This window comes from Argiope bruennichi, chromosome 3, assembly GCF_947563725.1.
Source record: "Argiope bruennichi chromosome 3, qqArgBrue1.1, whole genome shotgun sequence".
Lineage (NCBI taxonomy): Eukaryota > Metazoa > Arthropoda > Arachnida > Araneae > Araneidae > Argiope > Argiope bruennichi.
In genome coordinates, this window is record NC_079153.1 from 47,337,600 (window position 1) to 47,353,882 (window position 16,283).

The window sequence follows — 16,283 nt, forward strand, 5'->3', positions numbered from 1 at the left end:
AAAATTTAAATCTTTTAGATAATTTAAACTTATTTCTATATTTGAATGTTTCAGTTCAAAGACTTTCGTTAATCTTTATTTGAAATTGTTAAAAGAATAATTCATTACTATTACCACGTGCAATTTTGAAACTGAACAATATTCTAGCCAGTCAGTTTAATTTATCTATTAGATAGTGAACCAAATATAAATTATTCAACACTATCATTTTCTTTTTTAAAACAAATAAGATGAACGATTTCTTAATTATTTCCATATTCGCACTTTATACGTTTAAACTCATTTAATGAAATAAAACGAATGTAAATAATTTCCAATCAACTATTTCATTTATTATATTAACGAAAGAAAGTTTGAATTTTTTACTATTTAATTTTCTATCGTTTATTAGCATAAGATGTTCTATAATATTGTTACGATATATCCATGGTATTATGCGGTTTTCAGAATATGGGACCGCAGCATGCATATATCGCACGTTATTTTGCAATCATAGGAAGAAAAAATAACAATACATTATATATGAAATAATGTCTTTATTATCGGAGTTAATATCAGTAGCTCAAATGCATGTCTTAATGAATACTTAACGAAATTCGCTTTCTACAGTAAAATGTTATAATACAAGTTGTTAAAATATTTTATTTAACACCTCCAGTCTGTATTTCTTTTCGAATAAAAACAAAAGTAAATATTTATTCATAGTTTCATTATGTTGCCAAAAACAATGAAAATGATACAAGAAATAAATCTTCTGGTGCAAATGAAACATTTTATCTTACAAATCGTAATTTACACACGTTATAAATATGGTTCAATTTTGTTTATACTGAGTCTTTGTTGATACCTTTTAGTGTTTTTCATTATCAAATGCATTCCACTGGAATTCATTTTATATTTTATAATTCCTAGTTGTTACTTATGTATTACTTTCATTTGTTATATTTTAATTCTAGATTATTTAATTTTTATGCTATTTTTTGTATCTTCTACAGGAAAAAACAAACAAACAAAAAACAAAGCAAACGGAAAATTTTTATAAGAAAATCATCCAACGAACAACACAATTTGGAATTTTATTTCTGATAATTTTTTATTCCATTGACTAAATGCTTTAGATTCTTATTTTACACACATGAATTTTAAAAATGAAATTATATATTTGCTATCTTATCCAAATAGATATTCGATATTTTATATTTATTTAATCATCTGATTACCAATTTTTTTAATTCGCTATTTAGACGCAACTTTTGAAAACAATTTTTTTGAAAAAAATTGATATTACCCAATAATTTAAGGATATAATTTAAATTCATTTGTAAAAATTAATTAATAACGTAAATTAATTGCATTAATAATTCAAAAAATAAAGAATGCAGCAAAAATTAGTCTGATTTCTAAAACGCTTAATAGAGAGGTAAGTATTCAAAGATTTAAGGCTTTTTAAGTATATTTGTATAACAGAATATACTTGAAATATGTGTTATCTTATAAAATATGCTTGGATATTCGACAGGAAGTGGCTTTTGAATATTTATCACAAAATAAAAAATAGCTAGAAAATGTATGGAAAATCTTGAATAAATTAAAGCTTTTACTAATTTATCTGTATTTTCTATTTCAAGAAAAAAAAATAGATAAAATTATTTTTCAATATACTTTTAATGTTTGTTAGTGTTAATAATTTCTATTTGTTTTGTAACTATACTGATGTCATGCTGTTTTAAGTTTCATTAAGAGAGTTATGTAACTAAATTGTCTATCTTAATGGGAAGCTTTATTTTTTTCTCAATATAAACATGATGAGATTCTCTGTAAAGAAATACAAAATACTGATACTTTTTTTTGTGTTTTGCAGATAACATAGAAGTCTTCAGCAAAGAAAATAAATTTCTCAGGTAAGAAAGCATAATATTCTAAATTTAACTTCTCATTATTTAATAATTAGTAATGTTTTCTTAATTTGGTTAAAAAAAGCTGTAAATATATTACATTTAAACAGGAAAGACGTAATCAAATGAAGAACTTACTTTTTGTTGAATCTTAGATAAATATCATTTAAAAGAGAATTTTATTTCCATTACTTTATTCTGTTATATTTTGAGTTTATTTTTAACAATATATTTAAAATTCAAGTGCAAGAAAAGTCAATTGATCAATAAAATTTAATTATAAAAAAGTTTTAAATAACTTTAAGCATTCATTGATCTTCGTCTAGAATCTTTGTGTAAATCAAACTCATGGAAGGTATGTAAAAAGGAAGAAAAACATGCATAAAACTACAAGAATGTTTATTGACGATTGAAAATAATTCAACTGTATAGAAATGAACCTTTATCAGGAAAATTTTTAAAAACTGCAACAATTTTTACTTTCTTGTTTAAGAAGTATAGAGGAAGTCCTTCAATCGTGCGAATTTCAACAAATATCCAGGATTCAGATCTACCTGAGTAAAACATAATTTCGTCCTTATGTCTGTCAATCTGTCTGCCTATCTATGGACAAGATAACTCAAAACCTCTTTATGCTATACCGATAAAATTGGAATGTAAGCTTATGACTCAATTATTAGATATCTGTCAAATTTCGAACGAAATTACTTCATATGAAATCTGCCTGTATAATCGTTTAATTGCAAATGAACTTGATAAGTACCAAACAGAAAGAACTATGTAAATAAAATTCAGTGGTTAGATTAAGTATCTAAATTATAGATTATTATTAAATTTTGAATCAAATATGTCAATCGGTCTCTCTCTCTCTCTCTCTCTCGATATATGCTTCTGCATGCATGCCAATGCAATAATTCCTAAATGTAATAAGTTAAATCAGTGATATCCGATACGTTATCTTGTGACTATAATTCAGTGGTCTTAAATAAAGGCGTCCGAAATGCATATTCTCACGGCAGATTATATAAAAAGGCTAGAGTCACGCCAAAAATCTCCATTTCGAACTAATATTCGCTAACGCCATGCTACGCATTTTCATCTTTATACAGGGTCCATAATTTTATGAGGGTAGGGAGGGGAAGGGGAGAAGATAAGACCTTAATTGGAGAAAAGGCGCGAAAGTCTCGAGGATCCCTCGAAACCTCTGCTATTTTCAATAAAATTAATGGACAACTTTTCTTCCCATCTAGTCTAAGGCCTGTCCGAAAAATTTTGTCAGTTTTCTTTTATGCAAAGAAACGTTGATTTTCTGGAAATAGTCACACTAATGTTGTTAAAGTCTTTTAAAAGAAGACTTAACTGATAAAAATAAGAATTTCTTAGATAAAGAATTATAAAATACAACCATTTTATTGCATCGGATGTAAATTTTATTTTAATAGCCCGATATTAATTAATTTGTGATATAATACTAAATTCCGGATAAGGAAAAGTTATAAGTCATTGCCATGTTATAGACTTCAATAAATATGGGAAAGAAAAAGAATTTTTTTAAAAAGCATATTCTATTGTACAGGGTGGTTATAATTAAAGATACCCTGTTTAGACCTACGTAGTGTCAGCTCTAGAGGAAGGATGTCGAAGAAACTTGATACTTAGGTTGTATGGATCACGAGAAACAGAAATCTGCAATAAAAAAAAAAAATTAGTTCCAATTTCAACCGCCAGGTGAGAAGACGGCGCATGAAAAAAAACTCAATTTGGAACTTAAAAACTTTATTTAATTACAATATACGTTCAATGTGCATTCCATTTACGCCAAGCATATGTTCAAAGCATGTTATGACGTGTTCAACAGTTGCACGAAAGTTTTCTCGATCAATTGCTGCAACATGACGTGTTATACGTGCTTTCAATTCATGCAGAGTCCGTATGCTTCCTCCATAGAGACGATCTTTCAGGAATCCCAACAACCAGAAATCACAGGAATTCAGGTCCGGAAAACGTGGAGGTCAGGCAGTTTAAAACTTCTTGAAATTACCCGTTGATCTTCAAAATAGGCACGAAGCAATGCCGTCACTGGTCGAGCAATGTGAGGTGGTGCACCATCTTGCATGAAGACAGTAAACCCTAAACATTCTCGTTCTTGTAACGCAAGAATTATTTGCTGCTGAAGAAGGGCGCGGTAACGGGCACTCATAACGGAACACCTTTGAGGGCCATGAGGCGTGTTCTCCTTAAAAAAAGGGACCATGAATGAAATCAGCAATAAAACCATACCATACAGTAATGCAATCAGGATGTAGAGACTGTTCATGCACATCATGAGGACTTGCAGTACCCCATATGCGACAGTTCTGAGTATTAACTGCTCCGCCTAGGGTAAAATGAGTCTCTTCTGACCACAAAATGTTCCAAGGCAATGAACTGTCAACGGCTATTCTGGCTAAAAAATTCTAGCAAATTGATTTCGTTTCTCCGGGTCTGCAGGATTCAGCGCTTGCACTAATAATTCAGCTGTTCTAATAAAACAACTTTATCAGTAAAGCTCTTCCTTTCTTCTCTAACGACATGGCGAAGAATGATTTTGCGGCAGTGAGTACTGGATTTTTAAATTACTCTAAATTTTCTTAACTACCTTTATCGCACATAAAAACCGCCCTCTATCGGCGGAAATTTGAACTATTTTTTTTTATTGCAGATGTTTTTTCCCCATGATCTATACAACCTAAATATCAAGTTTCTTCGACATCCTTCCACTAGAGGGGACACTACGTAGGTCTAAACAGGGTAACTTTAATTATGACCACTCTGTATATGATTTAACTATTTTCGTTCAGTGAAAAATATCTCTTTTGAAATTTGTGTTGAGGCAATTTATTGCATGTAAAACTGCCAAAGGAATGCAAATGAATAGAATGTTATCAAAAGGGTGTTAAATAAATAAGGTAAAGATTTGTATGAGAGAAAAAAAAAGAAAGCTTGTTTCGAAAACACTGTATAAAAAAACAATGGTAACAATAAAATCAATGTTTTTTTTTTCGGTCGTTTGCAAAGAATGAATGCCAAATATCTTTCACATTTTCAAGTATATTTTTTCTGTAGTGATCTATTTCAAAATTGGTCATGTCAATATTTTTTTTATCTAATAAGAAAAGTATTTGCTTGATCAATAATGTCAAATTTTGAGTATATTCAAATTGAGCTTGCAAATCTTTGAAAAATGCATTCATTTAATTTTACCTTTATCTTTGAAAAAGCTCATTAAATTTTACCTTTAATTATAAACATATTTGGATTTCGAATGTCCGATTACTGGATATATTAGGGGAACTAAACACTGGAGGTTCCGCGTTAAGCTGACCACCTAACCGGGACATATGCGTTTCCCCCTTAGGGCCCTCGATCAAGAAAGCTGATATGAGCCCTGTAGGCCTTGACCCACATGGGGCTGTCGTGCCACTGAAAGCTGTATTAGGTACGGATTCTATATATATGGAAAAATATAATCTATATCTACAGACTAGGTATTAATATATATATATATATATATATATATATATATATATATATATATATATATATATATATATATATATATATACTAGCCGCCTTTGGCGACCAGCCGGTTCGCCAACCTTAATGTTCGTTAAAATTTTAATAATTAAATATTTATGCAATTTCTACTTTAATAGCTTCTTCATCAAAATATTTTAAAACTTCAAATTTTGATTATCATATAATTTATTCATAATATTATAAAGGCCTTCAGTCATAACGTAATATGTATCTCTCTCATTTTCTGTTAGCACCCGTAGAATTTATGCTTTAAATTAAAGTGGAAAGAATTTATCTTCAATTAATATAATAATATTTTTTACTGAAACAAAGCATTTTTTTATAATCTGATTACTGAAAATAGAGTCACTCATCGTTTAAACTTTATAGGCACTAAAGAATATCTTTTTAAATTTATGTAATATCTCAAGAGTTGGTCAACAAAATTTTCTTAGATTCATTATGAGCAGATCGATTCATTAACAATGTTTAAATTTAAATGCATCAAACACTAAGAAAATAAAACGAATCGTTTAAAATAAACGGTTGAAAAGAGGTTTTAAAAAAACTACTTAAAAAACGATGTACTTAAAACTATAAGCATATACAAAAAATATATAACTAACATAAATACAATTTACTTACAAAAGCATGCAACTAACCCAAAAATAATTTAAATCATCCATTGATAACGTTGTCATGGCAACAATCAGAACAGAATGCGCATGCGTGAATTTTCTTCGCCGGTGACGTAACGCAAATACGTGATTTTTTTCTACGCCAGTTGGGGTAACGCTATGCGGATTAGAAATTTTTAATTTCCTTTATTCTGTTTTATTTTAATTCAAAAGTACTTCAGAATGAATCTGAAAGATTGATTCATTAACAATGTTTAATTTTAAATGCATCAAACATTAAGAAAATAAACAGAACCGATTGAAATAATCCGCCGAAAAATTTTAACCCTAGCCTCATTACTGTTGGGAGAAAAAAAAAAAAAAAACTGAAGCCTTTCTCGTTTGGCGCTGGAGATAATGGAAGATTTTTTTGGCGGAAAAGTTGGCGGTGGGGAAAATGGAAGATTTGTTTTTTTTTCGGGAAAGTTAGTTTTTAATTAATAATTAAAATTCTAATTAAAAATTCGAAAAAAGAAACCCCAGGTGCACATTCCCAACCTCCAAGGTATATATGTTCCAAATTTGGTAGCTGTATGTCAAACGGTCTGGCCTGTAGAGCGCCAACACACACACACACACACACACACACACACACACACACACACATTGAGCTTTATTATAAGTATATATATATATATATATATATATAATATATATATATATATATATGATTGCTGAACTAAATTGTATTTAATGATTGGCGTTAATTAGATAAGCTTTAACTTATTCAGGTTTCTATCTATTATAGAAATATCATAATGAACGGAGTCACAGTTGATTGAACAACATTAAATTCTTTTTTAAACAATGATAGAAATATTTTATAGTGTCATTTTTAACTATTTATTCCATTTTTGTGAAGCATTTCTACTTTTCCGGGCAAACGATAATAATCAAAATTTTGTTTTGATTATTAGTTAGTTTCTTAAAATTATGCTATTAATTCCTGTATATTTAATATTGTTATTTCAAATATGAAGTATACATTCATAATACACGATTTATATTTAAACATCAATTTCATAAATCGTTTTCATTGTGTAATCTTTTGTGTTATAAATGTCTACATTTTTTTTAAAAAATCTTTCGAAAAAATGGAGCTCAGTTTTCTTGTAAACGCTAAGAACATTCGATCGATTTTTTAATGCAGCAAAGCGAACTTTGAATATATTTGAGGCATTAAATTCCCTTGTATGTGATATTTGGATGGAAGCCAACTTTTTTGTTCCGCAAATGTAACCAAACTTGCATCCGCCGCAATTCGATGTTTGGGATAAAGATCAAGAAATAGGCTAGTTATCGTTTATGAAAGCTTTCTTTTGAAGCGAAAGCAATTATAAAGAAAGCATTATTAATTTTATTCTTTGCTTTCCAGCGCTTGAATTTCCATCTTTAAAAAAGATTCATTGTTTTAAAATTATTAATAAATTCATTGCAAAAAATAAATTTCAAGCTTATACAGTTGGATTTTGTTGGAATGGTAACAAGGCAATTTATCAACTGGAATTTTTGGCCTGTCTTCTGCAATATTTATATGCTCGTTTAATTATAAATTCTATGCTAAATGGAGGATGTGACAGCTTGTAAGCTGGCTTACTAAAAATCTGGAAGTGGAAGTCAAATGTTAAGACTGAAAAATGAATAAAATTTATTTTTAAAGTGATTTATCAAGCTGGTTTAGAAAATTAATCTTTTTAATTTTGGATATGTTTAAATTTAATGAAAGGGAATTCTAAGGAAAAAGATCAATATATTTGTAAGTAAAGTTTCAACTATACTTATTAAATCTAAAATCTAAAATATATAATTTGAAACTAAATTTAGTAATATTTATATGTTATTTATTTAATAAATGCAGGAAATAGATTAACGTATTAAAATAAACATTCAGTAAAATTTATTTTGAACATAAAGTGGCGAAAAATAAAAATTTTAAGGCAAAATTGGTTTTATTCTGCAACCATAAAATGTTGAAAAATTCCTGTTGCCTGAAAACATTAATTTTACCCATAAAATGTTTTTTTTATTTATTGATGAAATTTAATAGGTTTATGAAGCTCTTGAATATTTTTTTCATGAACTTCATTGTTCTGTTTGTTTTTTCTTGTTCACATTTTAGTTTCATGTTTCAGAATTCTTTAAATAATTAAAAATTTGCTATAAATTATCAATTATTTTTATTCAGGAGAGATGAATTTTAAACCTCACTTTAGGTGAATAGTAATTTATTCACGCAAGCTGTGTAGATCTAAAAACACTATAAGAGAAATAAAACAATTATGACAGCTGGTAATTTTCTCGTGTATTTTTAAAAGTGCAAGTGCTTTATAAGAAAGATAGTTAATGAAACTCTTTTTGGGGTTTTACTGAAGCTTTGGGACAATTTCTTTGCAAACAACAACGCAAAACATATAAAAAGTATATTACTTTTTATAAAAAGAGAATTGACGTGATACATAATAAATTTTATAATTAAAATAAAGATGTGTTTCCCATTAATAAATTTTGCTCGTTTTCCCATTTTTCAAAAAATGTATTTAAAGATTGTTCTTTTGTTTTTATTCTGACTGAATTAAATTGAAAATAGAATTTTGCAAACGATTTTTATAATTATTTTATGTTATATTAGAGTTCTAAAATTTTATTATTGTATATTCCAAATTACAATAAAATAGTTTAATATATTCAGAATTCGACAAGAATTTAGAAAAAAAAAAACATGTTATAAAAATATGATTAAAATTGGAGATTGATTCTTAATCTTGAAAAATGTGATCGATTAATTCCATTTTAATTTTGTTTTCAAATGAGCAATGATACATGATAATTATTTTTGGGAAAAACATGCTTTTCAAATTTCTTATTTGTAATAAAGTATTAAGTTATTCTAAAAAATTGCTTTCACTTCTACATCTAAAAGTTTAAATCAATATATTGTCATAATTCTGGAAATCGAAACAAATGCATTAAGATGGGATGCTTTGATAACAATACTAAAATGAATTAATACCAAAAGAAATATCAGAAGAGCGAAATTTGTTAAACATTTATGAATATAATTACAATTGAATTGAAAATGAATATAATTACAATTTCACATAGAGAGCTACAATTTGCAACTGGCACTTTTACGCTTCTTGTATAATATAGTGTGTGTGGCCAAATGGAAAAAAATTTTGAAATTTTATTTATATATATATTCGATTTATTTCACCCAAGACTCATAATTTACGTACAAAGAATATGTGGTAAGAAATACGTCAGTCTACATCGCGACAATGGAGCAGAAAAGACCATTTTCCCCTTCATTTATTTTATTCTGAGATTTTCTAGGAATTTCTTTGAGACGTTTAGTGTAGGAAAATGTAGGTATCTTTAAAATAATGATGAAAGCATTAAGGATTTTTATCCCTTTAGTCAGAGCGTGAGAAAACGCTGAAGTGAGTAGCTTTATAGAGCACGTGTAGCATTAATTAAATGGAAAAGTGAGAAATGGCTAAGTGAGTAAGAGGATATTTTATAATGTAGTTAATACGAGCTAAATTAAGATAAAAATTAGGAAATGAGAAAAGGAAAGATTTTATATATATATAATATATATAATGCATGCATATATGTATATATCTTTTAGTGTACTTTTGATGTTTCATATTGATATATGTTTGTTTTTACTTTATAGTTAATCACAATTAAATTTAACTTATTTACATCACTATTACCCCGAATATATCCCTATTATTAGCATTTATAAAATGCACCTTGTTAAATTAGTAATTACGTAACCTTTTTTTTTAATTTCCATTATCCAGCTTCTCTAGAACTAAATCATTCTTTAGACAGTTTAAAAGCTTTATATAAAAAAATTAGAGGGATGTTTTTTCCAAAATGTACGTTTTGAAAACTTTGCATCACTGGCATCTCTTTTATTATCGTATCATATTACCTTATGTTACAAAAATTATCGTTTAAATCACCACTTGATGAAAATTACTTCCCCAAACAGTCTTCCCTGCAGAAGACTTGAGGAATCAGTTTTAATTGAGAAATTTTCTTCAAAAAACCTTTTTTTTTGTGTGTGTGTGCTTAGTTCTTAATCGCCCTTAAAAATCGATTAAGGTAGTGTTATTTATTTTTTCACAATTTACGATTAGATAATGCTGTATTAAAAAGAATGTAACTTCGGTGCGATTTTTCCTATCTTCATCATTAATCTTCTTAGGAGCCCCCAGCAAAAAGTAAATTTTTGTCACTCGCAGTCCTCACGAGAACAAGGTAAGAGGAAAAATAAAATGTGCCAACATAAGTTTTTTTTTTCCTTTTGCGTGCTAGATATACTGAGAAGATTTCCAGCAGGACACTTTATTTTATAAAATTTTACTTCATTTTTTGCTTTAGAACGTTATTGATCGAATCGTTTTCACCTTTGACATTTTTTTGGTTTACAAAGTCACGTGTTTAATTATTCAAATTGTGTTCGACAGATTTCTTTTAAAAAAATTATCACAGGAGGTTAATTGATATATATTTTTTATTGAAAAGTACATATATTAAAGAACATTTAATAATCGTAATTATGTCCTCTAACAATATGTGAAATATTTCCATGGCGTTTTGAACAAACAATCCTAAAATGCAAAATACGGGGTTTTGCTATAATATAGTGCTGCCACAATGTTCAATTATCTCTAATCAAAGCGAAGAAAATCCATATTCTTTCTGGCAAGTCCTTCCCACAGTAGCCCTAATCAGATACAACACTGTAGGATGTTATGTTTATCATGTATGATATATTCTTGAGCTTTCTTTATGGTATAACCCATTAATAACCCAAAGGATACATTTGGGATGCTATATGTAATTTACAGCAAATGCAAGAAACGCAATAATAATGCGCATTTTATGTGCTACACGTGATCAGGAATTGATGCTACTGTTAATTTTGCGCATAATGAGTCTTAAAAAGATTATTCGCATGAAACAGGATGCATCATTAAAATTATTTATAAAGTATGAACTTATGATTATTTGTAATTAATTTAAATCGTATATTAAACAGGCATTTTATATAGAATTAAATCGATAATAAATATCAGACATAAGTAATAAGGAAATTTGGTAAAATATAACACAAGATTTCTCTAATTACATGGTAAAAGCAGCATTTTTATATATACAAAAGCAAAGATGAACATCATTACTTTAAAGGAAATTGTATTTAGGCTAAATACCTGAGCTTCAGCTATGGTATAACCCATTAATGCTCCAAAGGACAGTATGTACACCGTCTTCTTAAGGCAATGCATAATATGCATCGCCAGGTTCTGTACGGTATTTTGCGGCCTTACAGAATTAGCAAGAATTAAGATCAAGAAATAAGAATTCAGCTGTAAATCGCTAACAGATGTGTAATACTTAAAATTTGAAGGGACTGAAAGAAAATTTATATCGTTAAAGACAAACATAAATCCAGAGTAATATTGCACTTACAATTTTAACAATTTGCCATAATTTGGATGAATGCCGTTGTAAAGCATTTTGAAAAAAAACAAAAAAACTTATTGTTATTTTAGCTGACGAGCACGAATTAAATTACTCTGAAAATTTCGATTACGAAATGGCATTGCTCATATACCATGATTAAATCCCTTAATTTATTTTACCTCAGTTTTGAAAAAGCAATAAATTTCATCAGATTGTGCAGTGCCAAATCCCCAAGTTATCTAAAATCACATTATTTTATCTATGCGACATAAACCTTCAGCAAGAATTATCACGTAAAAAGATTACATGTCTTACTTCATGTCTCACATAAAAGCCGATTAAACAAACCTTTTTCTTATGCTTTCATCTCAACAGCCTAGGGGATGTGACAATGATATTGACCTCATTGATCATATAAGGCACTCTTTCTACCCATCATCTTGTTTTTCCTCACTCCTCGCGTCTTACAGAAACTCACTGATTGCATACATGAAGTAGTGGGGACAGATTATTTGTTGCGAATAAATATGATGACTACATCAATGATTTGGGCTTATCTGCTAGCCTCTATAAGTAGTCTTCCTGTTACATGCGCCATTATTATATGGAACTGAAATGATAACCATTGACCAAGATATAAACATATAAAATTCCCTTTCTCCCAAGGTATGAAAGCGGCTGTAGTATCATTGCATGTATTGCAAGAAATAAGTGCAATTAGATTTACTATAATCGAAATTTAAAATGTTTAATATTTTAAAAGCTGCCTATATAATTAGGTAATTTAGGTATAGTTCAGAATGCAAATATGACATATATAAAATTTGATATATTTTAATAGAAAGTTTTAAAAAACCAGTAATCAAAATTTTGTATAATAAAATTGAAATTTTTAAAACGAAATTTATTTAGTTTGGTAGATATTTATATTCATTTCATTTGAATTAAAGTAATCTACGTTAGGTTTAAAAATTTCATTTATTGTAGAGTCATTATTTTTCATTTCTTAATTTTTTTTTGGGGGGGGGGCAGAAATTACTGTATAAGAAAAATATATCTCAAAAACATCTGTTCTTTTTAACGGAATTAGAGAAAAAAAGTAACAAAATTAGGAAAAGATACCAAAAATATTACACAAAACATCTTAGTACTATTTTCTTATATTTACAAATGTCTTCAGAATAAAATTGAATGCAGATATTTGTAAAGTGGCGAAACTAGCAATGAACTAAAACATATTTTTAAGTTTTGCGTTAGGAAATAAAACTCATAAATTCATATAATTGATACTGTCTCACTTAGAGCATACACTTCTGTAACATATGATAATGTTTCACTGGTTTATTTCGTTTAGGATTAATCAATTTAAGGTATCGTTTTCACGAACTTCAGTTTGTAGATTTTCTTATATATTACAATGAATATTTTTTATTCTTAATTCAGTTAATACTCTCATTCTAAATATATTTAGATGAACAAAAATCTTTGTAATACATCAAAGTTTAAAATGCGCTTACGTTGCCTTACAACAACAAATATTCTAATTATTTTCACTTTTTAAAAATTCATGGTATTAACTTATAATATAAACCTTTCGGTGTTCTAAATACTATATATTTTCCAGAAATTTAAAAGCTCTAAACATTTTAGTTATACAAAGGTTTAGCAAAATTAGTTAAATTTAAAAGGTGTGTTTAAGAACGAATTTTGAGATATTTATTATTCCACATGTTTCATTCTTGGTGTTCCATTTTGCACCAAATATTTTTAAAGAAGAGATTATTTCCAATGGTACTCCTCTTACGGAAGCTGTACATATTTACACTATTTATTACCGCAAACAACCGTCAAATGTTTATAGCTGTTTTTTTTTTCTTTTTTTTTCTGAAGTTACATTTTCGCATTAAAACAATAAAGACACTGTAATTCCGAAATTTGAACAAGTTCTATATAAGCCTACGATATTAAAGATAATTTTGGAATTATTTAATATAATATCAGTTTGTGGCTCAATTAAAATTTCGATTTACTTCAACAGTTCAAATTCCTTTTACGAGACTTCTATGATTACATACAACGATTCTCTATTTCTGAATGGCAATGCATGACAGATTTTTTGAAGAATATTTCATGTTAGTTTCGCTTTCATGAAATGATTTCATTTTACCCGTGTTTAGAAATCATGATTATGAAAACTGGATATTTTGAATAAGTGTTGAGATGGGAAAAAAAAAGCTTATCCAAATAAGCAGATGAAAGCTGAACTCGAAATACTAAATAAGAATATATGACGGAAATTAACTGCGCTTATTTATGAATCATACATGTTTAAATATTTAATTGATTTATCAATTCACTTTTTTATTTAAGAGATAAATCTTTTGATCTTAAACCAAGATTCCATTTCAGAATCCTTACTGAAACGATTTTATTTTTATTGATGCTGTTTAGTTAAATCCTCATAATGTATTCTATTTGGTTAATTTAATACTTTTATTGTTATTGAATAACAGGTTTTGTCCTTTGTTCGCTTTCGCTCACCAATCCCGATGTTGTTCAGTACTGTACGCGATCTTCATCAGTTCCAGTTAGCAAGTTTTTAAATTCCAACGGCAATTCGTTCAATGCTGGAAGATAAATCTTTTCATGATGAGATTCTTTTATTCTAAAATTGCCAGATTGTCACTTGGTCTTTCCTCATATTTTTAATTCATCTGATATAGCTGGATGCCGTATTACTATTTAATGAAACAATACTAAGTTAATTTGTTTAGTTATTCAGTTGATAGTTAGCCAAGATACGAAAATTCCCCGTTAATCGAAAAAAGGTAAACAAGCAGGAAAGTTATTCATTAGTATTGCCACAAATGGTGTAAAAATTAGAATTAACATAATATTGTTTTAATCTCATTTGTAGTTTATTTGGTGTTAATTAAGGCTACACTTTCCTTTTTTTGTTACCATTTTGCTGTCAAGTGAGATATAATTATTTACTATGATGTAATAATAATTTTCATTAAATATTTAAAACAATACATGTAAAACAAACCTCAAATGTCATGGGTCAAATGACTCGCTATCTACCAATCACAAAGTGAATATAACACAATGTTTATATATATATATTTTGTATAATAGATATATTTCAATGCAATAATAGGAGGATAGATTTAACTAGTTCAGTAAATAATATTGCAGGAATAAAAATATAAATAAAAAAAATCTCAGAATTTGTTATCACGCATGCTATGTTTGTTCCTTAAAAGTAAATAAAAATATATGAACTCACCAAAAATTGTGAATACCCTAAAAACAAATACAATCAAATAAAAAATTTTAAACTATGTTGCCCTTTTACTTACGTCATTTTCAGTCAAAAAAGAAACAGCGAGCCTCGAAAACAAATACCTTTAGTCTATTGTTAACTTTGACGTCGAGCGTATCTTTTGTCGTATTAATGCTAAAGGAATCAGCCTCATTATTACGAACTTACCTTAAACCCTTCCTAACAAATGCACGAATCTCGGCTGGCACCGAAAATGCCAAATCATCGATTTCTAGAGGTATCGCTCTTCTCTTTGTGTCAATGCTTTTGCTGAGATCTTCTTCCGTTGAATTGCTGCTTTCTGCTTCGGTTTCATTAGATCCACAATCTAGAACCTTTTCATTTGCTGGGGAGGGTGGGGGGGGCTTTATTTATCGCGTGATACAACTTCATTATCGGAGGAGTTTTGCCCCAACCCCTCCTACATCAACCCCTTCTAACACGCCCGGAAATAACGGCAAGCAAAGGAATATTCCCCCTCAGACATAGTGACAGGCGGAAAAAGTGCCTTTTTTTTTTATCTTTTGCTGTGTCTTATGGTATAGGGAAATAACTTCGATTTCTTATGTTTTTTTCCCCTCTATCCTCCAAGCATGGAAGGAAAAATAGAGGGAAGGAGGAAGTAAAAATAATGAAAAGGTCAAGTAATAAATAAACAAGAATTGCAAGAAATCGATCGATCTTTCTTTTCGAGTACTCGGCAAGCTTTTCCCATCAATCCAGCGTACCGTTTCTTTGTAGGACTTTCAGTACGGTATTGAGTTATTAAGGTTCTAACTTAGCCAATATAATAACATTAGGGGACTCGTATTTTTAAGCTTATTCCTACGGGCCTAATTCTTGTCCTTGAAAAAGCAATAACTTGTTCCTTTTGTTTGAAAGAATTATTTGTTAAAATGTGATTTAAACAAATGATGATCCGATTAGCAACATTACAATCTGATTGTAATGTTGCTTGATATCAAATATTAATTATAAGGTTTTAAAACACACGATCAAATGTATTTGTAATGTCGTTTATTAGCAAAGACATCTTATCATTATCAGAGATCATAGCATTTTCAGAGAGATCATAGCATTATCAAAGTCCTCAAACCTACTTTGTCAATAATATCTTAATATTATAAGTAAAACAGAATGCATAACAGGAAATGTTATAAAACACATTTTAGAATAATCAGTCACTTTATTTATATCATTGTTGTAATTTTAATGAAATGATATAGATAAACTTTAGAACATAATATGCTTATTGAGATTTGTTTATAAATATGATATTAGAAAAAAAAATATTCTGCAAATAAAATTATAAGAAAAGTGAACTGGCTTCTTTCAAAAAAATTAACT

At 28.4% G+C, this 16,283-nt stretch overlaps 1 protein-coding gene across 1 annotated transcript in view; it reads left to right on the top strand.

Annotated features, from left to right (window-relative positions):
• LOC129962484 (uncharacterized) overlaps positions 1-16,283 on the top strand; it is a 233,248-nt gene that overhangs the window by 49,561 nt on the left and 167,404 nt on the right. The window contains exon 2 of the mRNA XM_056076219.1: positions 1,862-1,901. The gene's annotated coding sequence lies outside the window, so the exon portion shown is untranslated. The remainder of the gene's footprint in view (positions 1-1,861; positions 1,902-16,283) is intronic.